The sequence below is a fragment of the Amborella trichopoda genome, chromosome 8 (genome assembly GCF_054954075.1).
Source record: "Amborella trichopoda isolate Santa Cruz 75 chromosome 8, AtrichopodaSantaCruz75HAP2 v2.0, whole genome shotgun sequence".
NCBI lineage: Eukaryota > Viridiplantae > Streptophyta > Magnoliopsida > Amborellales > Amborellaceae > Amborella > Amborella trichopoda.
In genome coordinates, this window is record NC_142343.1 from 15185059 (window position 1) to 15211670 (window position 26612).

The window sequence follows — 26612 nt, forward strand, 5'->3', positions numbered from 1 at the left end:
ATCCAAATATCATCATAAGCTATCTACAAGATAGTCATTTGGGCATTCACAAGCACAAGAGAATCATTTGGGCTGCTTAGAATCCCATAGCATATTCATTTTTCATTTTAGTTGGAGAGAGAGAGAAAGAGAGAGAGAGAGCTTTGTCAAAGGAGCATCAAAATAAACTATTCATTAGAACATATTTATGATCCAAAAAATACAAATCGATGTCTTCTGCAACACGATAGTGACATGTGCTTGTTGGATGCCCAAGAAGCAGCGAATACGAAGGGGAATGGGCAGCATAAAATAGATCATGAGTTATTTGTAGCTTTATTGAGATCAGAAGCAAATTGTGCAAAAGCTTCTACCTCTGCAAATTGAGCCAGTTCCAATTTTGATTTGCGAAATACACACCCAAATAGTTCCCAAAAACATGCCCTCATGGTAGATAGCTACAAAGACAATGGCCCCTTTGAAAGATACCACATGAGTTAGTTGAAGATCGAACATGGTAAAAAAAATGTCAAAGTTTCCTCAGGCATTAAAGTAACCATGTGCCCATGTTCCTTCTATTGAGTAAGCTCGTAAGTTGCTTCATTGACCTGATTTATTGCATATTGAGATGATGCCACAAGTTCCTTTTGCAACACTGAAAAGACGTAGGGAGTTAGAAGATGAGATGCATGTTCTTCGATTGGTGTCTTAGTTAGCAGAGTGATGTTGTGATGTTTTTGTTTCATTGTATGCCCAAAAATTGCTTGATCTCTGGTGTTTACAACTTCTGCAATCTACAGAAAAAGCAAATAAGTACAAAATAGTATAATTATAGATAATCATAATGGTATCACAAAAATTTAAGTGTTGATGTATGATTTCCTTGACTGGGGTTTGTGGCTTTTGGAATCACTGCATCAATGAATTAATCGACTTTGATCGATCTGTGGTTTTCGTACCAGCATAAAAATGACCTCTAAATAAAATACGGCAAATCCAAGATTTTTGTGATTCCAACAAATTAATATGGTTCTTAGAATTCAATTCAAACTTTTCAACCATTTAACGCCACCCAATTTCAAAGTCTTCTACAACTTGCAAATTATATAATTTGTGAAATTCGGAGTTTCACTCATTGTAACGTGAGCCAATAGGTGCTTTAAACCATCCAGAAATTTTTGATAACATATGCCATATGCAATATGCATGCCTCGTATTTGGTAATTCACTCCGAGAGCTTTGTCTTGGTTTGTTAGAATTATTTGCGGGTTCTTTCCATTCATTAAACCAACAAAATGCCTACAACAATAAAATAGTCCCTAAATGAAATAAAACATATCTACACATGCTCATCATTATAAGGAATATTTTAAAATTGCAAGATGCTGTGTATACCTTCATAGCCTAAGACAACGAATCAATTTTTCCATCACATAGTCTTTGGATTTTTACAGTATATAATTCTTGGCTTAAATAGAGTAATCTTATCTTCTTATCTCTTATAATTTGCATGCCAATAACCTATTCTTGTTCTCCTAAGTCTTTCATCTCAAATTGCGAAGATAACCACTCTTTGATATATTTAATAACCTTTGGACTACTTGGGTAAAACCCCTACCAACCAGTCTAGCTTTATATCTATCAATTGTTTTATTTGGATTCAGTTTCTTAATATATATATCCATTTACAGCTAATGGCTCTACAGCCTTTTGGTAGGTCTCATTCCTCATCAATTAGTTATATTCATCTTATACTGCCTCCATCCAATTGGATTTCTCCGATGAACTTATGGCCTCTTTAAAGCTAATAGACTTGTCATCAAGTTCTACATTATACCCATAGTAGTCATCTAATTAACTAAGTCTCTTTGTTTCCCTAGTACTTCTCTTAGGCTCTATTATAATAAGAATACGGTTAATACTACTAGGGTTATAGGAGTTACTAGGCTTCCCTTTTTCTTTTTCTCCTATTTTTATAATTTTAGGTTGTTTTCCCTTCAACATTTCTTCATCCTCAAAGAAATGAACATCTCTACTTTCTATGCTGGTCTTAGTCTCTTGATCATAGAATCTGTAGCCCTTAGTGACTAGAATACCCAATAAAAATTCATTTAATTGTTTTAGGTCAGAGTTTTTTTCTATTTGGGTTAAGAACATGCACTAGACTACCCCAAACTCTAATGTGATCTAAATTAGATTTTCTATTAAACCATAATTCAAAAGGGGTTCTACTTGTACTTTTGTTAGGAATTCTATTTAATATATAAGTTGATGCTAACAAAACTTATCTACAAAATTGGTAAAATACATTAGCTTCTTGTATCATACAATTAACCATTTCTAATAAGGTTCTATTTTTTCTATCAGCCATACCATTATGTTGGGGTGCATAAGAGAGTGTGCATTGTCTAATGATCCCATGTTCCTTACAAAAGCTTTCAAACTCAAGTGATGTATATTCTCCACTAGTTGATTTTTTACTTTTATACTACATATTTTAAATTTTTCTAAAGCTTCACTTTTATGAGAAATCAAATATGTTTATGTATATCGTGAATAATCATCAATGAAAGTGATAAAATATTCATGTCCAGTAAATGTTTTAGCATTTAATCTTCCATAAATATCAGTATTGACTATGTGTAGAATACTTTCAACCCTTAATCCATTTGGAAATGGTTTTCTATGCATCTTTCCTAAAAAGTTTTCACATTTAAAATTATCTTTTTCTTCATAAGGAATTAATTATTCTTTCATCATTCTAGACAATTTTTCATAGCCAATGTGTCATAATCTTCTATGACATACATTAAAGCTTTCTAAGAAAGAAGAATCAACAATATAAGAGGAAGATGATTTCATTTCATTAATCTCAAGTTTATACAAACTGCCACAAAGAGAGGCCTTAGCCACTTCTACGCCACTCTCAAGAAAAGTCATATTCCCCTCTTTTACATTCCCTTCAACCCCATTCTTATCTACTTTAGGCAAGGAAATGAAGTTACGTTTCATATCAGGGGCATAGAGGAAATCATTAAGGGTAAAAGTACCCCCACTAGGAAGATGAAGTTTCACGGTTGCTTTGCCAAGAATGTGCACCCAAGAGGAGTTTCCCCATATAGAGCTTCCAATCACCAACCTTCTTCTCTCTAAAGTCTACCACATGCCACTTGCTTGTGATGATATGTCTTGTTGCATCTGCATCAATCCACCAACTATCGGATGGGGTGACCGTGAGAGACTCTTCTACCACAAATGCAACATCTTTTGAGTGATTTGAGTTTTCCTCTCTCCATCTTCTTTGGTGGGGCCTTACAAAGTTTGGCAATATGACTAAGTTTGTTACAATTAAAACATATTCTTAATTTTTTCAATAATTTTCCCTTTTTCTTATGCTCTTTCTTTGCTTCCTCATTATTTTCTTTAATCACCTTTATCTTCTTATGATTGGGTTTAAGATACCCTTTTTGAGTAGTCAAATAAGCTTGCTGGTGGGTTCTTTCATTATTTCTCTTTGGCCCTATCATTGTCTTCCATCCTAAAATATCATCTTAAATCATCAAGGGTGTGGATGGTACCAATGTGGCACACGTTTTTCTTAAGGTATTTTCATGAATTAGGGAGGTTTTCTATATCTTCATGATTTGATGATGCTCGGATATGGGTTCTCCATAACCGACAAGTTAGCCATTACAATCATGTCATCAAAAAATTCCAGTACCGATTTATTCTCTCTCATTTTATGTTGGTTATATCTCTCATAGAGTTCATGTTTTGCCATATAATTGTCCTCGGTGTGCCTTTTCTCAATAGCCTCCCATAAATCTTTAGCATTAGTATAGGGTTCAAAGACCTTACGTAATCTATCACTAAGGCAATTCAAGATAGCACCATTACATTTAAAATTATCATTCTTCTATTTTAAGTATCTTTGCCTTTCTCTAAGTGTAGAATCATCATCAGGTTCATATATGATTTCTTTTTCAATTACATACAACAAACCCATAGTAGGGAGCAAATTAGATACTTTGCTTTTTCAAAATTAAAAATTATAGCCATCATGCTTATCAGTCTTCATTAAATCAGTCAATAAAACTATAATATTAGCCATTTTCAATACAGATTGAAACCCCCTAATCTCTGATACCAATCGTTGGCCTAAATAAAGTGGATCTTTATGGTTTTCAGAAATAAATAGTGCTATATCAATATGCAAATTGGGTTTTGAACTCAATCAGGAATATCAATAAATATATAGCGTGCAACTCTTATCAAAATAATTTCAATAGCTTGTTATAAATTTCTTTAAGACTAAAAAGAGGTGCACAAATCTCATTAACTTTATTATCTATAAAAAAAATTAAAGCCTAAAATCAATTGCAAGTATTATAAACATCTTATAAGTGACCCCAGTGCAATTTCCAGCAAGTATATACTTATAAATAACCCATAGTAAATCATTCGAATAATATAAAATGATGCCAAATAATTTTTCTTTTGCGCTTATAATCTTTTTTAACCTTCAAGTACTATTTTCATATGAGAAAAGTTGGAACAAAATCAACAAATTCGTATGGATTTACAGGCACAGATTGGTAGCTTTTCTAGAGAGAAAAACTTAGTGAGAATGAATTTTTCAGCAACATATAGCACAAAAAGAAGACAAGATTGTGGTTAGTAAATAATCTAGAGAGAGACTCTTCCGTGAGATGCAATAAATGTTGGGATTTATCCCTGTGATACTAGAGGGCTCATATCCTTTGCACCCATCTCACAAAGAAGCATAAGAGAGAGAAAGTGGTTTTAGAGAGAACAGAGTGAATAAGGCATCCGAACAATCCGACCTACACTTCCTAAATCTTGAGGACATTAGCGTAGGCGATAAGAGGTTCAATATACCTCTAGAAACGTTCGACAGCGGAGGGTTCATAATCGATTCCAGCACCACATTTAACTCTGGTAGATTAAGCATACAGACCACAATAGGCCACACATATCACCTCTTCACTAAACAGTCCGAACAAGTACTGGGGAGGCATTTTCCAATCGGCACCTCCAGAAAAATTATAAGTGATATCAGGGATCCCCTCGTAGTTGTTAGGTTTCTTATAGTAGAGCTCCAACACTGTAGGGTGGTTCTGGGGTTGTTTGCCGCCTCCAATTGGATCACAGCTTTCAATTCATCAGCTATATGATTGATCTACCAAATAGTTAAATATCGTGTCAGAATCAATTATGAACTCTCCCCTATCGATCGTTTATGGAGGTATCCTGTACGTAAATGTCCTAAAGATTTTTGAAGTGTACGTCGGATTGTTCGGATGCCTTATTATCTCTTGGTGTTTGGCCCATTGATCATGGGATTATCTCCGAATATCAACTGGCCGATGGCAGTACCAGAACTTGCAGCCTCAAATTGGAAGGATAGCGAGAGGGGCCCTCCCCCAAGCCTGCCGTGACCTCAATAAAATTCCCAGTGTTTTTGTGGGCGCACCCAAAACCAATCCCAGTGAGCACTTTCTTAATTGCATCATTAGTCCTAATAACCTTAAACACTAGGACTAGTGCTGGTAGTACTAGCACTTGGAGTAGTGCCATTTTTAGAACTAGGAATTAAATCTGAATTCATATTGGTGCTTGAACTAGGATTAGTTTCTACAAAGCTGTGAGTTGATCTAGGATTAGTGGTGGCACTAGAATTATAGAGAGAATTAGCATTGGTTTTACAAGGACAAACGAGAGGATTAGTGCTTGCACTAGAATTATAGCCAGGGTTAGCATTGTTTCTACAAGGAGTAGAGAGAGGATTAGTGGTGGTGGCATCTACTCTAGAGGTCTCAAAAGTAAAGGATTCGGTTGCAAGTATGCCGCTACTCTCTGATTGATCAAGATATAAGATAGTAAGGGCTGGGATTATCTGAGGGGTGCCTCCATGGTAGGCTTGACGAAGAGGGACAGTGTGGTCAAGCGGGACATATGTTCATGAATTCTTGGGATCAATTTTTTTGCCATTACGATTGAAGCAGACCATGCATGGCTCGCATTGAGCCCACAGAAGATCACTCCCTGTGTCAAGAATTTGCTAGAATGGTTGGGGTGGTGTCCCTATGGTGATTTTCATGAGGTACTCAGCTGGTATTAGCTTGACCTCGGTTTCAAGATTCGACTGTGAGTATTTGCTGGAGATTACCCATTGGAGGGTACGTGAGATATGGAACGTTCCATGGCTAGCTTGTGAAGATCATAGGGAGAAGCCGAGGGTTCGTGGAGTGGGTAATGCAGAGAGTCATGGTGGTAATGATCTACACAAAAAGAGGTAGTATATGGAGAAGGATCACAGAGAGAAAAGGAGGGTGAGTAGTAAGAAAGAGAGGTAGTATATGGAGAAGGATCACAGAGAGAAAAGGAGGGTGAGTAGTAAGAAAGAGAGGACTCCTTAGTAAGCCATGGTTCTGCAAAAAGAGTGGTAGAGAAGTACACGATTAAGCAGCATGTTCATGGAAAGCCCAAGAAGTGAGGATAGCACTAAGGTATTTAGTTTAGTTTAATACACCTCATTGTTCGTGGAAACATGAAATTGTGATCTAACCATCTAATGTCACTGGCTGTGGAAACATGAAATTGATGCTCTAACCATCTAATGCCACAAGTTGTGGACACATGAATTGATAATCTAACCATCTAATTTTCATGTGCGTCATTGTTAATGTAATTTCTTATATTTGTAAGGGCATTTGATGTCAAAATTTTTAGAGTATTAAATTTTATGTTCACCATGTATTATTGCAAAATCCATATATATATATATATATATGGAAAAAGTTTATATAAGGTTGCAACCTTAAAATGTAGAATTACAGGTGCACCTCAAAAACCCATCGGAAAAGGTTGTTTTAATGTTGAAAAACCCTGTAATTGATCATCTCGACAACAAAATGTATGAAAAAGGAAAAAGATTTTGAGTCCCAGAAATAGTGCATTTTGCAGCACATTATTTATACTGTCCATTTTCAAGATTTTCATATGTTTATAGAACTATTTGATTTTAACCATTTTTGGAGTTTAAAATTTTATAATTAGATATGAAAATATATTTTGGGATAATCCTAAGAATGCTTTACACCAAATTTACACATTACGATAAAATTTGAATGTGCGCCTTAATTGCAACCATATATATATATATATATATATATATATATATATATATATATATATATAGGAAAAAATCTATATAAGGTTGCAACCTTAAAATGTAGAATTATAGATGCACATAAAAAATCCATCATAAAAAGTTGTTTTAAGGGTGGGTTAATTATGGCAAAAATACCTTAATTTTAGATTAATTGGAAAAAAACCCCCAACTTTCATAAACTTTGTCTACACCGTTTTTATTCATTTTAGGATTTTTTTTTTTTTTATGAAAATAACATTCACGGTAGTGGTTTTACCGTAATACATATTGCAAGTTTTACGGTAATTAAAATACAACAATAATTTAAAGTAATATTACAGCACTTTAAGTACCATAATAGATAACATTTTCTTTACGACATTCTTTCTACCATAATAAGTTGAAGTTTTACTACGGCAATCGAAATGCCGTAATACTTTCGCATGTTATAAACCCTAACCGAGGCATTCTTTCTTTACAGTTCTTGTTCTACCATTATAGAGCTCTCAACCTTTGCGGTTCTCAACCTTTGTACTCAATCTCTCACCAATAACTCACGGATCTCTTTGCCTCATCAGATATTTGAGGTAAGAAATATTTTTCTATATTTATAAATGAGGCTGTATATTTATTTTTTGATTCCATATTTTGAGCCTACCGTGTGATGATTGATTGTATTGTTTCTATATTCTAATATTTGTTATTTTGAAGTTGTTCCGCATTGTGCATTTTTTGTTTGTTATATATATATATATATATATATATATATATATATATATATATGCGAATAGACTTGGAAATGTGCTACATATCTAACATATCAAGATAGTTATAGATGAGAGCTTCACTTAATGAAACGGACGTTGTCTTATAGAGATAATAATAGCATGATCCTAATTGTATATGAACTTATGTCTCATGGCTCTAAGAAATGTGGCGAACTGCCATTATATTCATGAGAAGCTATGATTTTTGTGATTTTTGAATCTCATTTTTTTTTGCTAATCCCTTTAAACGAAATTATCAGTATTCTCTCTTTAATTAATTAAATAAATAAAATAAAAATAAAATAAATGCTACTGTAATTTTATCCAGAAAAAGATGTTGAAATTTTCGAGAGAGATATAGAGCTGCTACTGTAATTTTAGAGAGACAGAGACACATAACTGTCTCTGAAAATTAGTGCAATTTGTTTTTTTGGAATATTGAAAATTGTATTGCATGCAACAACAAGTCGAGTAAATGTCGACATATGAATTGCATGCATTTTTTGTAGCTTATAATTTAGGGATTTTTACATATTTTATTTGCATCATAATTGTCATTGCCTTACATAATTATCTTATGCTTTGGTCTCTTTAAGTGATAAAATTTCATGATCTTGATTTAGTGAACTCAATCTTTGTGATTATGTTATGCTATATTTTTATTGAAATCCCTCTTGTGCTAAAACATATTATTATTCTTATGCAAGATTTGACATAAAGTAGTTTGTTGCCTTCCTTTTATTAGTTTTTTGTTGCATCACAATAGTGCAAACATAAATTGTTCGAGAAAATTTTTCTGTGAGGTTGCAACTCACTGAGAGTCGGCAACCTATTGATTTGACTAGCAGACAACCTTGTTCTTCTAATCTTTGTTTCTTTGAAGTTGTTCAACATTGTGTATTTTTTGTTTGTATTTTATTATACTTTCTCATGTTCATTTCGCATGTATGCATTGGTTGGGGATTTATAACTTCTCGTGTTCACACCTAGAGCTTAAGCTCTTTTGTACGTTTGTGTAGTAATCACTATGATTAAACCTACTTGACTCACTTGTACCAAAAGAGTCTAGTGTGATTAAACCTATTTGATTCACTGTGATTAAACCAAAAGAGTCATGTGTGATTACTATGAGTTTGTTGTTTATGATGTTTTTGAACAGGGATTATGGCAGAAGATGCACCCTTCCCTGGAGATCATGAGATTCCTACATTGCTTAATAGACAGAGAGAACATATATCACATAAGATCTAAGAAGGAGATGTATGTACAAGTATTTAAAATTATATTCTTTGTCTATCATGTTAGTTAGTCAATTTATTTATTTTAATATTTGAAATCATAAATTCCATTTTAAGATCAGGATAACGCCCTCAGGGTTGATGAGAAGCCCAATACAACTTATTTTGGATGCTGTAACATGATCCCGTCATTGACCTCAGTATTTGCACTCTTAATCTTTATCATGTACTCATCGAAGTCGGTTGTAGACAATGCACGTGTAACTTTCCAATAAAGTTTTGTGAGTACCGAATTTCTATAGGCCTTTTTGAAGTTATCGACAAGGTAATTTATACAATAGCCTTGTTTACTGGTTAGAAATACTTTTTCAATTGCAGCTTGTAACCTTTTATGATGATCTAAGACAATAGTAAATGCTGGCAAATCAGGCCTCTCACAAAATTGCTCATAGAGAAGCTCTAGAAATCAATTCCAACTTGGTGTATTTTCACTCTTAACCACTGCATATGCTATGATAAATATATTTTCATTCGCATCTACCCCAACTGCAGCCAATAGTATCCCTTTGTATCTTTCCTTAAAAAATGTCTCATCTAGTCCCATCAGTGGCCTACAGCCAAATGTAAAACCATACAAACATGTATGATTGCCAATAAACACACGCTCAAACCTATCATGATCATCTGTTTGAATAACCGTGACGGTTTCAGGGTTAGTAATTCAGATCTTATGAAGGTAATTTACGAGATCCTCGTATGCGTTTACGTGGGAGCCCTCATTTATCTCTTGTGCAACCACTTTTCCCCGCTATGCTTGTTGATAAGATAGCATAATACCGTGATCACGCTGTATATTATTAACTAGATCTCTAGGTGTCAGATTGGGCATATCATTCAAACGGTCTTTGATCTTGCTTGCCACCCAGTGGCTTCGGGCAAGTGGCTGATGAACCTTACATATTCCCTTGGCACATGAGTGCATGTTTACAAATTTCTTCACCCTAAAGAAATTTGTTGTATTAACCCTCCAATAATGCATTTTCCATGAAAACCCATCTGCAGCACACCTCGTACATACACGTCACACATCGCTTTTTATAAACTTCATATTGAAGTTTTGTGATATGGCATAATCAATAAGGTGATTACGGCATGCCTGTATGTCATCAAAATCTTGACCGTCTCAAAGTACAACTTCGTAATGGTTAATCCTAAAAGGGCTTTCTATAAGATCGATGTCATCGATATGCCGCTTGATTTTTGAATCATGCTCATCTTCTACGCCTATACTAGTAGCACATTCACTATGAACTACTTGCTCTGGTCGGTAAGTGCTGTAGAAAAAAATTTAAAGACAAGTTAGAATTATCCTAACACAAAACAAAAAATTAACAAATAAGAAAATTAATGATTTTCATTGCAAACTTCTTATATGACCAATCTTGATGGACCATTATTAGGGCATCGTTAGTGGTCGATATTAAGTACAGTCAAACTCAATAGGTTTGTTTGATATGTACATAGCGATAGGAAAATACCCTTCCATCATATTTACAATTATCATCAACAATACGCATCATATTATTGTTACTTGGTAATCCTAGGTCAACATACTTAATAGTCATGGTACTTGAGGCATAATTTGATACTTTTGACATGTGACCCTTTACTTGGTCAAATGATGGGATCCCCTTAAAAAAATATAACCTTCACGTCCCCACCATCATAGAAAATACATCCATCATTAGATTTCCTCTTGAAAAAAACCACCAAAATGTAAAATGATTTTCACTCTGTTGTCACCCATTATTGTTGGGTACAAGCTCAATCACTGCATAGAAATTTCAGATAGAAACAAATATAAAATACTTATAAAAAGATTCAAAATACTTACATATAATGAGGATGTTGCATTTTAGAGGGACACTAGATTGCAATACAGATGCCACAATATAAATAAAATTACAATGGCTAACCCAACTACATCAAGTATTATAAAAAAATATTATTTTGATGGCCAGCAATTAAATAAATCTAAAACTTATTTATGCAATAATATAAATAAATTTAAAACTTATTTATGCAACAATATAAATAAATCTAAAACTTATTTATGTAATATTTTAATCAAACTACATCAAGCACTATAGAAAAACAACATAATATTTTGATGACATACCTATATAATAGTGTTGGTGTATATATTTGATGCTCTCAGAGACCTCGTTCAAAGATTGATAAATAATAGATGATATGATAGAAAATGGATGAGAGAGATAGAAAGTGGATGAGAGAGAGTGGAGGCTAAGAAAGAAGAAAATGGTAAAGAAATAGCGAAAATAGGATTTTATGAAAAAACAATAGTAAAAAAAGGCAGGAGAGCATTATGGTTATTTTAATACCGTATAATCTATGTAAAGTATTACGGTAGTGCGAGTACCGTAATTGGATATTATGATATTACAGTAATTAAATTACTATATATATCTAAATTACTGTATAAAATTTGATAGTCATTACAGTATTTAAATTACCGTAATATTTTTCATGGTAAATAGACTACCGTGAAGGTCATTTTGGTCCAAAAAAATACGAAATAATGAGAAAGGGTATAGACAAGGTTTTTGGAAGTTGGGGATTTTTTCTGAATTAAGCTAAAATATAGGTATATTTGTGATAATTTCCTTTTCAATTACCTTAATCCTGACAATAACTGATCCATTGTTTAGCAATGTGTGTTATGTCTGTGATAACCTATTGGTAATTTTAAGTATGAATTCATATTTATGTAAAATTGCTTTTACTCTGTTGAAAGTAATTTGCTAAAAACCTTATGTTTTAGCCATAAATAGCTAAAAATAGCTCAAAGTAATTAAAAAAGTTAAATAATTAAATAATATTACATATAATATAATATATGCACCAACAGCTAATAGACTTATATTATCTAGGTAATATTAATTTTAGATAAGCTATTCTCCCTTGGAGCGTGTTTTAAGAAAACTAACTTGGAAATATTTTATTGATCCAAAATTAGGGAACCTCTTAAAATTTACTCCAATGATAATATTCAAAACAATAAAAATATGAAATTTGAGTTTTCCACCAATTAGATCTCATCCTCCAAAAATTCATTGGCTTCTATGTAATCTTGAGGCATTGTTTTCTTATAGCCCATAGAGAATGTAATTTGAATATGGAATTTGAGTTTTCCACTAATTAGATCTCATCCTTCATAAATTCATTGGTTTCTATTTAATCTTGAGGCATTATTTTCTTATAGCCCATAGAGAACGTAATTTGGAAATTCTTTTAATTGAATATAAGATTGGGCTGAAGAGGTTATACCCCCAAAATTTGGGGTTCAAAATGTATTCCTAGTCCTGTGGGAGATTTGTACACACTTACTCCCGTAGGCAAAAGACTAACTCAGGAAATTTATTTGATCTGAAATCTTCAGAAACACTTAAAATTCACTAGATGAAATTATTCAAAAGCATTTTTACACACTTACTCCTCTAGCAAAAGACTATCTCTAGGAAATTTATTTGATCTGAAATTTCAGAAACACTTAAAAATTATTAGATAAAAATATTCAAAAGAACAAAATCTGAACTATTAGTTTTCGAACACTAAAATCTCACCCTTCAAAAATTAAACGGCATCTATTTAATCTTGAAGCTTATTTCTTTCCGGCCCATAAAATAATGCAATTTGGGATTTTTTTTTTTTTGTTAATTGCATATACCTTGAAAGGCTATATCCCTCAAAATTATTTAATTTTGACCTAGAGAGTAAATGAACAGCATGATCCCTTGGTAGCATGAAATGTTTAGGCATGAATACATAGAAGCGTACGAGGTCCCTGCCCCACCTGGGACATGGGATTTCCAAAGATGACCGTTGGATCAGATGCATGCTGACTGTTTATGGACCCCAAAACGGTTGGGATCCCAAAGATTATAAAACCTTCCGCATCTTCCTCATTCAAACCCATTTTCAAATTACTCTCTCTCTAATGCGATATTCTCTCTGCAACTCGTCTCTCCTCTCTCTAAGTTAACTTTCTCCTGGTGGCAAGGAGCTTCTCGCTACAACCAGGGAAGAGGATTCTCTTTCCCTCTCTAAAATTAATTTTGAACGAGAGTCTCTCTCTAAAATTAGGGCATGCATGATAGGAAGTGGAAATCACTTCCTATAGCAGGTAATTTCTCTCTCTAAATCTCTCTTTCTTCTCTCCCATCATCTCTTTTTGTTTCTTGCCCATCTCTCTCTCTCCGTCAACCGATTTCTCTCCTTCTCTCCCACCGACCATTTTTCCCCTAATTTCCTCTTTCTTCTCTCTTCTCTCCCATCGCTAATTCACTCTCTCGCCCCATATACTGATCTCTCTCCCTCTTCCCCACCGATCATTTTTTTCAATTTGAATGCAGGTGGAGAAGCCCTTCCACCCCGCCCTCTCTACACCTTCCCTCTTCCTCCTCTCTTCTCTGCAGTCTCCCTTTCCGTCTCCCTCTCTCTCTCTCCTGATCTTTGAATCTGCCTTTCTCTTTCCCCCTTTTTCCTGCAACCTCTTGATCTCTCTCAATACAGGAAAAGAAGCCCTAATCCATCGCAGCCCTAAATCCAGGAAGCCCATATATATATATATATATATATATATATATATATATATATATATATATATATATATATATATTGATTTACAGTGTAGTTACTGAGAAAACCCTATCTTGCCTCTCGACTGTCCCTTTGAGGGTAGGCCATTTGGCATAATAATTAGTTCTTTCAATTATTTGTGTTATAGTACATGGAAACAGAGTATCCTTGGTTGAGCTGAAAATGAAAACTGAAGAAAACGAGATTCATATTAGTATGCTTTTTAATGTCAAATTGGGGGCTGTAGAATTTAAAGAAACAAGAAAATATAGAAGATTTGTGAAATCTAAGGACATAGGTGCGCATGTTAAATTTGAAATGTATTGCTAAATTTTGAGAAATCCATCCTTGTATTAAGCCCAAGAATATATTCCTTCCCATCTATTATGCTCAAGAATATTCAAGGATCGACGCATGATCTCCTACCGGTATCAAGGTTGTCTTTCTAGTGTAAATTATTCCACTCTAAAGATGAGAACTAGGTTATTACCAGCATTAGTCATTTGAGACCTAAGATACCCAAATATATGGACATGGTAGTGAGGACTAGTGATTGGAATCTACAATTTTCAAAATCCAAGGTGCATGCTGATACAAGTTTTCCTTTTCGACTTACATGAAATAATGGAAACATATATGTTCTGTTTTTGTTATATGTTTATATTTGTGTCTTTTTATACTAGAAGTACCTAAGTCTTTTTTCTGTATCAGTGTTGTATTGTGTCGACACCCATGCAAGCATATTTATCCAGTATTAGAACTGCTCAAATACACCTTTCTCAAAAAACTGTCCCTTTAGACATGTTTGATGAAGAGTTAAATACTCACTAGCTCTAGGAAAGGGTACCGAGTTTTTGAAGAATCTATCTAAAGGTGAATTTAGTCACCTTGTTGTTCGGAACCTTGGCATGTGAACATTTTATATGGTTGATGGTTTCTGTTTTTGTTATATGTTTATATTTGTGTCTTTTTATACTAAAAGTACATAGGATTGTCTTTTTTTGGGTATCAGTGTTGTATTTTGTCAACGCCCATGAATTAAGCATGTACAAGTATCCAATAGTGGAACTGTTGAATATACCTTTCTCATGAACATGTCCCTTTATACATGTTTGATGAAGAATTAAATACTCACTAGCTCTAGGGAATGGTACCGAGTTTTGGAATTGATATCTTGTTTTTTTGAGGTAATTTTTTTTTTTTTTTTGGAATTGATATCTAAAGGTTATTTCAGTGACTTAGCATGTTGTTCGGAAGCTTGGCTTGTGAACCTTTTTGTTATGGTTGATGGTTTCTGCAATCATGTTAGATTCACATCTCATGGGGATGTAATTTTGGGAGACAAATTGTAAGTGAATTTTAGAAATAAACTGCCATGTTTAAAAAGCCTAAAGTTGGGTATCATTCCTAAGTATTAAGCTAGGAATTATTATCCTTTTCTTTTAGTTTTATTTTTTTGAGAGCAAAGTTAAGGGAAACGGATGCACCAAGTTGCTTTCGGAGTTGTAAACAAAGGAAAGGAAGACAAAGTACAGGGAGAAGGGGAGGTGAAATGGGAGGAGTAGTTATGCATTGGGGCAACCCCCATGAAAAACACATCTGGGATGGCTCTAGATTTATTTATTTGAAGTGTTAACTAATGCTAGGTAGAGAAGCATAAGCCCTATAATGGGCCACATAGCCTGCCCCCTAGCTTTACACTTTTAGCACACGAAATATTTTGCCCTGTAATGGGCCACATAGTCTGCATTTATAAAAGGGAGACATATAACGAATAATATTTTGTGTGCTTAAACTGTAAAGCTAGGGGGGAGGCAGGCTTAACATCTAAAATTGATTTGGAAAAGGCCTATGTCAAGGTAGACTGGGGTGTGCTTATGAAAGCAATTGATGCAATGGGTTTTGGAGTTAAATGGATAACTTGTATTGAGGATTGTTTTAGTTCTGCCCATGTTTCAGTTTTGATCTCAAAAGCCTTTTTCAAAGCAACAAGATGTGCAAGGTGATCCACTATCCCTTTTTTTGTTTACCTTAATGGCTGAAATATTTAGTGTTATGCTAAAGAGTGGAGGCTGGACTATTGTAGGGATTTGAAGTGAGTGATAGATCACATTTATAGTACGCTGCAATCCTTGGATGCGCTGTAAGGAAGTTTCGTGTTAAAGTATTTGGGATTACCTCTAATTGAGTCAAGGGCTCTCTTAGATCTAGGACCCTGTGATCCAAAGAGTACAGTTTAAGCTTGACTTATGGAAAGCTAAATTTTATCCTTGGGAATGAGATTGACTTTAATTAAGTTGACAAAGTCGACTTACCAGTTTACTATGTTTTTGTTTAGAATACCAAGAGATATTTGTTTAGAATAAATACCAAGAGATATTGCCAAGTCTGTCAAAAGAGACTTTTGTGGGGAGAAAAAGAAAAAGAAAAAAAACACCAGTTTGGTGGCTTGTGTTAAGGTTTGTATCCCTATGAAACTAGGTGGAATGGGTTTGAAACATGGGAAAGACCTACAACGTAATATGGTAGTTAAGGATTTAAACAAGAAAAGTATAACTTTGATTTGGAAGAGATGGGGAGCAAAACAGATTCTGGCAACAGAAGTGGATGGGGGACAGGTGTACAAAGGTATACAGTTCCCAGCTTTGTTTGAAAAAGTGGCTTCAAAAAATTCAAATATTAAAGAAATGGTCACTTGATATGGGTATGATGCTATCTGGAATATTACTCGCATCTACAACAAGATTGTGAAAGAGGACATGGACCAATATTTTAGGTGTTTGCAGATGTCACAAGAGTTCTATTACTGTCCAAGAAAAAGAGATACGATCATTTGGGAACCAAAGAAGGGGCTTTTACTGTTAGTTAGGCCTGTCTTGCTCTTTACCGATAGAAGAAGATGGACGAGGTGCTTTGGAAGTTGCCAATACCAAAGAAATTAAAATGTTTTAGTTGGTAGCTTAGCATGTACAGGCTGCTGATTATTCATTTGCTTAGTAAAAGGGGGAAAATTTTAACAAATATATATATTCTTTGTAAACAGGATGAAGAGCAGTGACCATCTGTTTTTGCATTTGTGAGTATCATGGCAAATATGGAATTTGATGTTGATGGAAGTGGTGTTACAGTAGATGTTACAGAGCATGGATGTAATAATTTCACATAATGTCATGTTCAAGGTTGAAGGAAATTCACTTTGGAAAGTCATTAAAGGGGCTCTTGTGTGGGAACTTTGGAAGGAGAAGAATAGAAGATGTTTTGACGGGAAGGGGATGGAGTGGATGGATTCAATGGAAAACATAAGTTAGCTGAGTGGGTATCGGTTGGGTTACCATAGAGATGCTGTTATTGAAGGGGTACTTAGGGATCGTATCGGGACAATTTTAAAGAGATATTGTGGGCCTGTGGGTATTATTACAACAAATGAGGCTGAAATGAGATCAGTGTTGCAAGGGATTAAATTGGCTGAGCAATTTGGTGATAAGTGGATCATTGAGGGTGATTCCATGAATGCGATTTGTTGGTGTAAGAAGGAAATGGAGGTTCCATGGTCTCTTATGATGCTTTGGGATAAGGTTATGCATCATTCTGCTGATAAAGATGTTAGGTTCATGCATGTATATAGAGAAAAAAACTCAGCAGCATTTGACTAAAGATGGAGTCCTGGTGCAAGTGTTAACAGTGATATATAGATGTGTCTAGAGTTAGGGGGAAAAAGGCAGGTTTTCTTTTCTTTTTCTGTAATGTTGTAATGTTGTATATTTTGATGGCAATTTTTATAAATTGCATTACTGCTGTATTTTGTTGATGTACTTTGTTATTTTGTGAATGAATGAATAATTAAATGTATAAGGTTAATAACAGAGTACGCTGAAAAGTATGTTTGCCACTTCTTTTAGGTTTATTAAATAAGAATTAGTATGCATGTCGAACAAAATGGGCTATTGCTTCATAGAATATTTTATTTAAGACAAGTGGCATCTGAAAAATTTCATGTCACCATTGTAAAAAAAAAAAAAAAATGCCTTGTAATTTTTACGGTTAAAACCTAGTGGCATATGAAAAATTTCACTTTCGAACTTTTTTACTTAATTGTCAGTGTTGGTAGCTTTCTGTTACGAGTTTACTTGAGAAATTGAATATGATAAATGCCATAATTTGTTTTTTTGTTGTTTCATCAGGATATAAGGTGCATTCTTATAACAGAAATGGTTTTTGTACCTTGGCTTTTAGAAATCATCATTACACTGTGTGTTGTGCGTTCTCTATTCTTCTTTGATTTCTATTTGGTTTTAGGCTTGTACCTATTTGTTTCTGCTTCATTCAGCTTGCGCATTAAACCTTGGCTTTTACGAATGATCAATGCCTCGTCTGTTGTGCGTTCTCTATACTCTGATTTCTATTCGGTTTTAGGCTATTATTAGCTATCTGTTTTTGCTTCATTCAGCTTCAACCATTTGCATATTACCTTATTGGATTATAGTTCTAGCGGTACATATTCAATTACTTACGTAGTCGTTGTTTTGAGTTTACTTGAGAAATTGAATATGATAACTGCTGTAATTTTTGTTGTTTCATCAGGACTCAAGGTGCATTCTTACAACAGAAATGGTCTTTTGTGCCTTGGATTTTACGAATCATCATTGCCGCGTCTGTTGTGTGTTCTCTATTCTCTAATTTCTATTTGGTTTTAGGATATTAGCTATCTGTTTTTGCTTCATGCAGCTACAACCATTTGCTTATTACCTTACTGGATTATGGTTCTAGCGGTACATCTTCAATTACTTAGATAGTCGCTGTTTTGACCTTTGAAAAGCAAAATCTTAGTCTTTTAATGATTCATGAACTTGATTTCAATTGACTTTTGGTGATAACCAAAAAAAGGTGACTAGGTAACTTATTTAATGATTTGTGAACTTCATTAGGAACTTTGTTTCTCACATTTTTCTCTCACTTAGGTAACTTTCCTTCTCTCTCACCCCCGCTCTCTTTAACTAGGTACCTATCTCCCCCTCTCTCTCTCTCTCTTTAACTAGGTACCTATCTCCCTCTCTCTCTCTCTCTCATCCACTCTATTTGACCTGGTACCTATCTCCCTCTCTCTCTCTCTCTCATCCACTCTATTTGACCTGGTAATTTCTATTCACTCTCATGATGAGTTCTCTCTCTCTCTCTCTCTCTCATCCACTCTATTTGACTTGGTAATTGCCATTCACTCTCATGATGAGTTCTCTGTCGGCCATTTTGCCTGATGACTTGCTTGCTCAAGTTGCTTGTCCCTTGTATCTTGGGTCTTAGAGCGTCTCAATGCGGGTCCACTCTCTCTTCCCTCATTTTCTCTCTTAACACTGTGCTATCTTCCTCCCATTCTCCCACACCAAGAAACGTCTCCAATTTTCACCATCTCCCTCAAACATGATAGCATAATTCAACTGCATGACCTCTCCCATAAAATCATGCTTTTCTTGGATGCCAAGAATATCGAACATGAGGTGGGATGCAGAAATGGAATCCTTTGTACCTTGATAGATGGGGTGTTGTCAACCCTACAACTGACCAATCCACCCACCTTCTTCTTGTTCCTAGATCCCCGGATTCTCTTTCAAACCCCCCCATCATTGCAAATTTAAGGTGTTGGCTGTGGTGTTAGATGAGTTTGCATGGAAGCCCATTCAAGAGTACCAGCTCTTTGACTTGTCGATGGGATAGTGGAGGCGCCTTAACAGCATGACATTCAAGAACATGCGGTGGGATGCAGAAATAACATCCTTTGTACCTTGAAAGCTGGGGGTTGTCAACCCTGCAATTGGCCAATCCAGCTCTTTGACTGGTCGATTGGACAGTGGAGGTGCCTTGAAGCCATTCCATTCAAGAAATTGAGGTGGGACGTAGAAATGGCATCCTTTGTACCTTGACAGGTGGGGTGTTGTCAAACCTGCATCTAGCCAAGCTAATCCACCCGCCTTCCTCCTATTCCTAGATCCTCATATTCTCTTTTGACCCCCGTCATTGCAAATTTAGGGGGTTGGCTATTGTGTGGGATGAGTTTGCATGGCAGCCAAGTATACCAGCTCTTTGACTCGTCGATTGGACATTGAAGGAATGCCAAAAGATGCTGATCTTTAGCTGAAGAATCTCATCATATCTATTAGCTATGCACGTGATCGAGCAAGGTAGCAAATTCATGGTGGGGATGACTTGACGCTGTGCCATCCCCAGTGTGATAGCGGATGAAGGCTCGCCTCCCTCCCTGACATACATTTGCTCTCGGTGATGGTGGGGTGGCAGTCCTGATGCTGCGCTGTTGTGTCGCAGGCACAACATTGCATGTCCTAACTGAAGGCAATGGATGATGGTGGGGGTGGCGGTCTTGATGCTGTGCCATTGCATCTTAGGCACAACATGACACGTCTTGATCAAGCTAAGGCCGTGGATGACATGAATTTGCTCTCGGTGCCGGTGGGGGTGGCAGTTTTGAAGTTACGTTGTTTCGTTGCAGGCACAATAAGAAGATGATATTTAGCTGAAAAATCTTGTCAAACAAGGCAACAAATTCATGGTGGGGATGACTTGACGCTGTGCCATCCCCAGCGTGACAGCGGATGAATCTCCCTCCCTGACATGAATTCACTAGAGGTGATGGTGGTGTGACAGTCCTGATGCTGCGCTATTGTGTCGCAGGCACAACATGGCATGTCTTGAGAAGGCAGTGGATGATGGTGGAGGCGGTCCTGACATTGTGCCGCTGTGTCTTAGCCGCAACATGGCACGTCTTGATCAAGCTAAGGCAGTGGATGACATGAATTCGCTCTCGGTGATGGTGGAGTGGCAGTCCTGAAGCTGCGTTGTTGCGTCGCATGCACAACATGGCATGTCTCAATCGAAGGCAGTGAATGCTGCGGTATCCCCAACGTGACAACGGATGAAGACCGGCCTCCCTCCCTGAAATGAATACACTCTCGGTGGTGGTGGGGTAGCAGTCTTGACGCTACCGCGCTGTTGCGTCACTGACAGAGCATGGCATGTTTTGCCTCGCCATCAGATATGATTCGCTCTGGGTGATGGTGCTGGGGATGGGTTTGAGGCTGCGTCGTCACGTCCCCGACATGAAATGGGCCAACCACTATAGCAGATGAAGGCATGCATCCCCTCTTAGACATGATTTTCTCTAGGTGATGGTAGGGTGGCAGTCTCGAATCCCCCCCTAGACATGATTTGCTTTAGGTGATGGTGGGGTGGCAGTCTCGAATCCCCCCCTTAGACATGATTTGCTCTAGGTGCAGGTGGGGTGGTAGTCCCGAATCCCCCTCCCGTATACATGATTTCCTCTAGGTGATGGTGGTGTGGCAGTCCCTAATGCTGCTCCTTTGCATCTCAGACGCAACATGACACTACGACATTCTGCATGGCAAGTTGTTCAGCTTCGACATGGTGCGAGGCAGTAGAGGTTATAGTTGTGCCTTTGGAGCTCCAAAGTGGATTATGACTCTCGTTGTGGGATTTATGTTGCAGTTTGGGATTGGAATGGCCGTGTTTCTCTTGCTGCTGTAGGGCTCAGTGATTTTAAAAAACAGTCAATTGAGAGCTAGGCGGGCTTCCCGGGCTAGGTGAGTCCTGGTCCAAGCCTTCTCTTCAACTTTAGATCCATCGGGGTTAGATTTTACCACATGGACCTTCCTTGCCATTCTTTCTTCTTCGGCCTCCAGAAAATACACGATCTCGTCAAATGCCAGCGGCGTCTCATAGCCACTAGGTTTGCTGTGAATACATCCCATGAGGATGACAGGGTAGAGAAAAAATATAGTAGTATGGGTTGGAACATCAAAAGTCATCTTGGCTGCATCGAGCTCGCTGATCATCGTACGTGGTCGCCGACCTTCCACTGCTCTGGTATGCGAAAGTCCAGTAATTGCTTCATGATGTAAACCTTTCGGTTTTGTGAAGGTGTGTCATATGCTTTCTTGGGGCTATCCATTATTTCATTCACTATCCTGCACACCTCATACTCTCTTGTGTATGTCTCAGTCATTGTGTTCATTGCAGTGCGGTTCTTAGAGACCCAGGTGGCATAGGCATCTTTATTGGCCTGAGCGGCATTCCCATTATGACTGTGAGTGATTACAATGAGTTAGGGTTTTGGCTCTTGTCCTCTTAGAGCCTAAGTTCACTCACATAGGGCAAACTAAAACACAGAGAACACGATCCATTCACAAACGCATGGTCTACAAATGTCATGAGGCATCCATACCGAGGGAACCCATAAACATCTCGATCTAAAGAAAAAAATGGCTTCTCTCAATCGCCTCACGAGCCAGGGTTTTTAGGCTTTAACCGAATCACAGTTCACACAGACATAATTCCATCATTCCCACTCGGCCTTTTGAGGCTTTGTGAAGAGGTAGGAGCGAAATTATGTCTTTGAGCGATCAACATGCTCACCCAACCCTCTAGTTGCATTCTTTTGAGAAACTTCTTTTACGGATATCCTTATGTTCATGTAAAATGTTATATCATGACACAACACATGGTATTATATCAGGTGCAACTTTATTATCTTTCTTGAGGCTATAGATCGATAAATGAAAATTGACCTCTATGCAATTTTACTATGCCTGCTGAGTTATGACTGTCCTTAAAGACTCTCATTGCCTTAGGGAGGGACTTTATTTTGAATATCACACTACCTGGCTAGGCTGTCATTTAGCAGTCGAAACTAGTCTTGTCACAATTCTTTCTTGTGATGATAAATGAACGATTTGTTTAAAAGTAATGTGCCGCTCCCACTGATGTAATTAGAGGTAGGAATGAAAATCATTTTTCTTTTGATAACGAATGAAAATCATTCTTTGGATAAAAAAATGAAAACATTATTATCATGTAGAGTTCGGGAAGCGTCCCCTCTTGCCTCTTCTCTTAGGGCTCTAAGTTTTGTTAGAGTTCCAACGATCCTTAGTAAAAATATCTAGCTTTTTGGCTTTGTGTCCTTTCTTGTGATCCTTTATGCCTACCATAGCTTGATACCTGTATGCTTTGTGATGGCCACTCTGAGTGGATCCTTCACATCACAATGGTTTAGGGTTTTCAAATTTTCAGTTTAAGGTTTTGTTTTCGAAAGGGAAAAGGTTTAGGGTTTGCTAGGGTTCAGGGTGCTGCTATTATCCTAAATTTCAAGTTTTCAGTTTAAGGTTTTTCTTTCAAAAGGGTTTTCAAAAGGTAGGGTTCAGGGTGCTGTTGTTATCCTAAATTGATATCAGAGCCTAAGATGTAAATCCCATAGCAGAGGTGCACAGCGGTAACCGTTAAACAACTCGAGATAACATGGAGTTAAGCAGAGAGAACTTCAACCTTATTACCCCTTCATTTTCCCTTCGAAGGTGGCTTGCTTTGGTTGGGTTGTTATCTTCATTTTTCTTTAATGGGAGTTGAACAAAGTATTTGGGGTTATTCTAGAGAGGATTCTGGCATTTGGTAAGGAATTGTGTATGGGACTCCGCAAAGGAGGTTTTTATGATGTTGGTCTGGAAATCAACAAGTAGGTAAAAGTTTGGGGTGGATGTTCAGGGAAGAAGGTGGTTGTGGTATTTCAATCCATCATCTATCCATTTGAGCATTGGGAGTAGTGAATGTAGGACATCATATCCTATCTGTAAATCTTTGCCTTGTAAATGGAGCCAAGAACCCTATGGTGGATTTTGAATTTTGGGAAATGTTTTATGGTGATTGGTTTACTGATCTTGTTAATCATGAATTTTTCACCATTTGCAGCTCTGAAGGTTTGCTCATAAGGCTTCCAATGGATTAGGGGTAGAAGGTCTAGATTTATGATTGATACTGCTGCTCCAGTATCGAAAAAGGCTATGGCTGGGATTGGCTTGGAATATTTCTCGAGCAAGATTTGGACTTTGGATAAATGGCATCGGTATTTGGTGGTGATTTTGATTTCTGAGCCTGGATTTGGAAGGGGTTCTAAAGTAAACAATTCTTCAAACTCAAGCTCTGAGTTTGGGTCAGATGAGTATCCAATTACAAAGGATAGAGTTTGAGCAGGTCTCATCATATAATGAAAAATTTGCTTGAGGTCTGCATCGGGATTTGACATATATTTAGAAACTCGGTGCAGAACCTTGTTTCTTTTTAGCTTTCTGGGACAATTTTTGGCGTAATTCCCTTTCTTCTTACAGATGAAACACCTGTAATTGGTCATTTTCTTTGCTTTTTCCTGAGGAATTTCCATCTGTGTTTCTCTGGTTTCTATTCCCTTTTGAAGTGAGATTTCTTATTTTGGGGCATGAGAACTGAGACTCATCTTTGCACTTCATCTGTAAATCCTTTCGAGCAGAGGCATGAGCCGTAAGAGCTTGATTGTTTTTTCAATCTGCTCAAGGAATTTCTTTTCTGATTGCATAGTTTCTTCTTTATGGCTAGAAAAGCATTTTGGTATAATTCTCTAAGGGATGTTGCCTGATGGGGATGTTTTTTGTTGTCAAGATCTTTGAAACTTCCTCTCCCAAAGGTTTTGTGCATGTATGTCTACTTGAGGTTTCACATCATCATGTCCTCCTAGGGTATTGGGACATTTGCTCATTATGCCTTTCAAGGTTCCTATTGGTCAAGGAGCAACATTTTGCTTTATGATTTTTTTCTCTTGCTTGGGAGACAAAATGCTGGGAATTCCCTAAGAGGTATGAATATGTGCCATGAAGGTTTCTAGTGAATCTGACTGGATCAATTGGAGTTGTAAAGCAAGCCTAAATGCTAAACTTAAACAATTTTAAAACAATAAGGCGACCCTAAACCTTAAACCTATATAGTTTTAAAACAATCCTTAAACTTAGGTAACTTTATGGCGAACAAAACCCTAACCTTTTGATGTAAAAGATCCATAGAGTGGCTATCAAAGAGCGTACGGGCATGTAAGGGCAATCAACAAGAAAACACAGAGGGTGGAGAGATGAAATATCAAAGTGAAAAACCAAGAAAAGATTAAGCACACAAAACACATGAATATGTCATTGGTTTAGTTTATTAGTTTAGTAGTATCTGCACCTTTATTGGTATCAAAGCCAAGTAAGTCTTCCATAAGATGAGAGTAAGTGCGTCAGGTATCTGAAATGCTTAAGATAACAATGAGTACCAAAAGACTGTCCAATACGTCTGAATCCCTAAGCTCTGCTTGCTCATCAGTTAGATCCAGTTCTGTTTCAGAATTACAAATAATTAAAAACCTTTGAAAATCCAGCAGGAGTTTATAGTCATACTTGAAAAATTGGAAAAAAACCAAATGTCCATGCCCAAGGCCAAAACCAACCCTTAGCTGTAGAAGCGGCTTTAAATTAGCAATATGAAAATGCTCATAACCAAAACAAAGCCTTAGTGCAAATCCTTGAAAACCAAAAATCACAAACCATTAATCGTTTTAGAATTAAAAACAAGAATTCAAATTCCTCATGGCCAGTTACTTGAAATATCATCAGTTAAATACCATGAAGCTCTCCAGAAAGCAAACAAACTATTAGTCCTCAAATTAGAAGAAAAAAGAAAACCCAAATCATTACAGTATACTTCACACAATAATACTATGAAATTACAGTAATGAAGATGAGAAAGAAGGAGAAGTAGAGAAGATGGAAGACGATTTCTAAAACTTCATCCTTCTGTGAACCTGTCTGGTTCCTCTTATAGTCGTTCTGAGGCTTCGGATTTCAAACTCGTTTAATTCCGCATAACAGAAAGTTGGATGCTTTCTTATCTTTAATAGGACAAGCATATTATTTTGTAATTTGGAATAGTGAAAAGTTGATTCTTTTCGTACTGTCGGCAACACAGTAAAAGTAGATTCTTGTACAGTCATCTTCTTTTGTATAGACACATGTGCTGAATAAAGCTACAGTCGATCCGTCCAGTATCATTACTTGTCTAGTATGTTTTAGTGCCACGGTCTCACTACGCTTCTATCCTTCCATCATGTTTTGAATATTGAATTCTCCCTCCAATACTATCAAAACTATAATCACTTAAATCATCTTTTGGACCACGACGCGCTTCCCATTCAAGATAAGCATTTTTGAATTCTTCTTCAAAAATATCATTTGCTTCCATGATAAATTCGATTGGCATGTCTAGTCTTGCAGGCCTTTCACATAGGGTCACAAATTCTTCTGTCTCTCTTAATTGTTTAACAGTAGGACAGTGGCTTGTTGGCAAAGATATGACAAATAATCTTCTTCCGTCACTAATTTTGAAAGAATGATCATATCCCCGGGGAACAAATTTCTTGGCTAAATGAAACAATATTTTTTATAGCATATTTTTTAACATTCTGGCCAGAAATATCTTCTTCTTTTATCAAATACCAAATTTGATAAGGTTGATAAAATCTTTCTCGAGATCTCCAAACAATTGTGCTTATAATATGAAAAGTAAATTATTTATTGAATTTCCAGGACTTGAAAACTTTATATAGCATACTATTTGTAAAATTTGAGAAATGTCTAATTCGCATCCATTCTAGATGCTTAAAGACTAATCTTCCCGTAATTCTCCAAGCAATTGCAACAGAACACCATTCTTCATGATTAATGATTATATGACGGTTTTAATATTATTTCGGGAATCTTTGAACAAACCAGGATAATACTTTTTAAGTAGATCCAAAATTTTGAAAGCCTGTTCAGAATCAACAATTTTAGATATTTTTTCAAAAACTCCAAAAGGTAAGACAGTTCTTGCCTTTTCGTATAAACATATTCTTTTGATTTTTTTAAATATTGGCTCATTACTTTGATTATCTATGAG

At 36.2% G+C, this 26612-nt stretch overlaps 1 long non-coding RNA gene across 6 annotated transcripts in view; it reads left to right on the forward strand.

Moving 5' to 3' along the window:
- The first annotated feature begins 13142 nt into the window (after nt 1-13142).
- LOC110007259 (uncharacterized) overlaps nt 13143-26612 on the forward strand; it is a 43802-nt gene continuing 30332 nt past the window's right edge. For all 6 annotated transcript variants that reach the window (XR_016061334.1, XR_016061337.1, XR_002280936.2 and 3 more), the window contains exons 1-2: nt 13143-13362; nt 18399-18474. This is a non-coding gene — a long non-coding RNA (uncharacterized LOC110007259). The remainder of the gene's footprint in view (nt 13363-18398; nt 18475-26612) is intronic.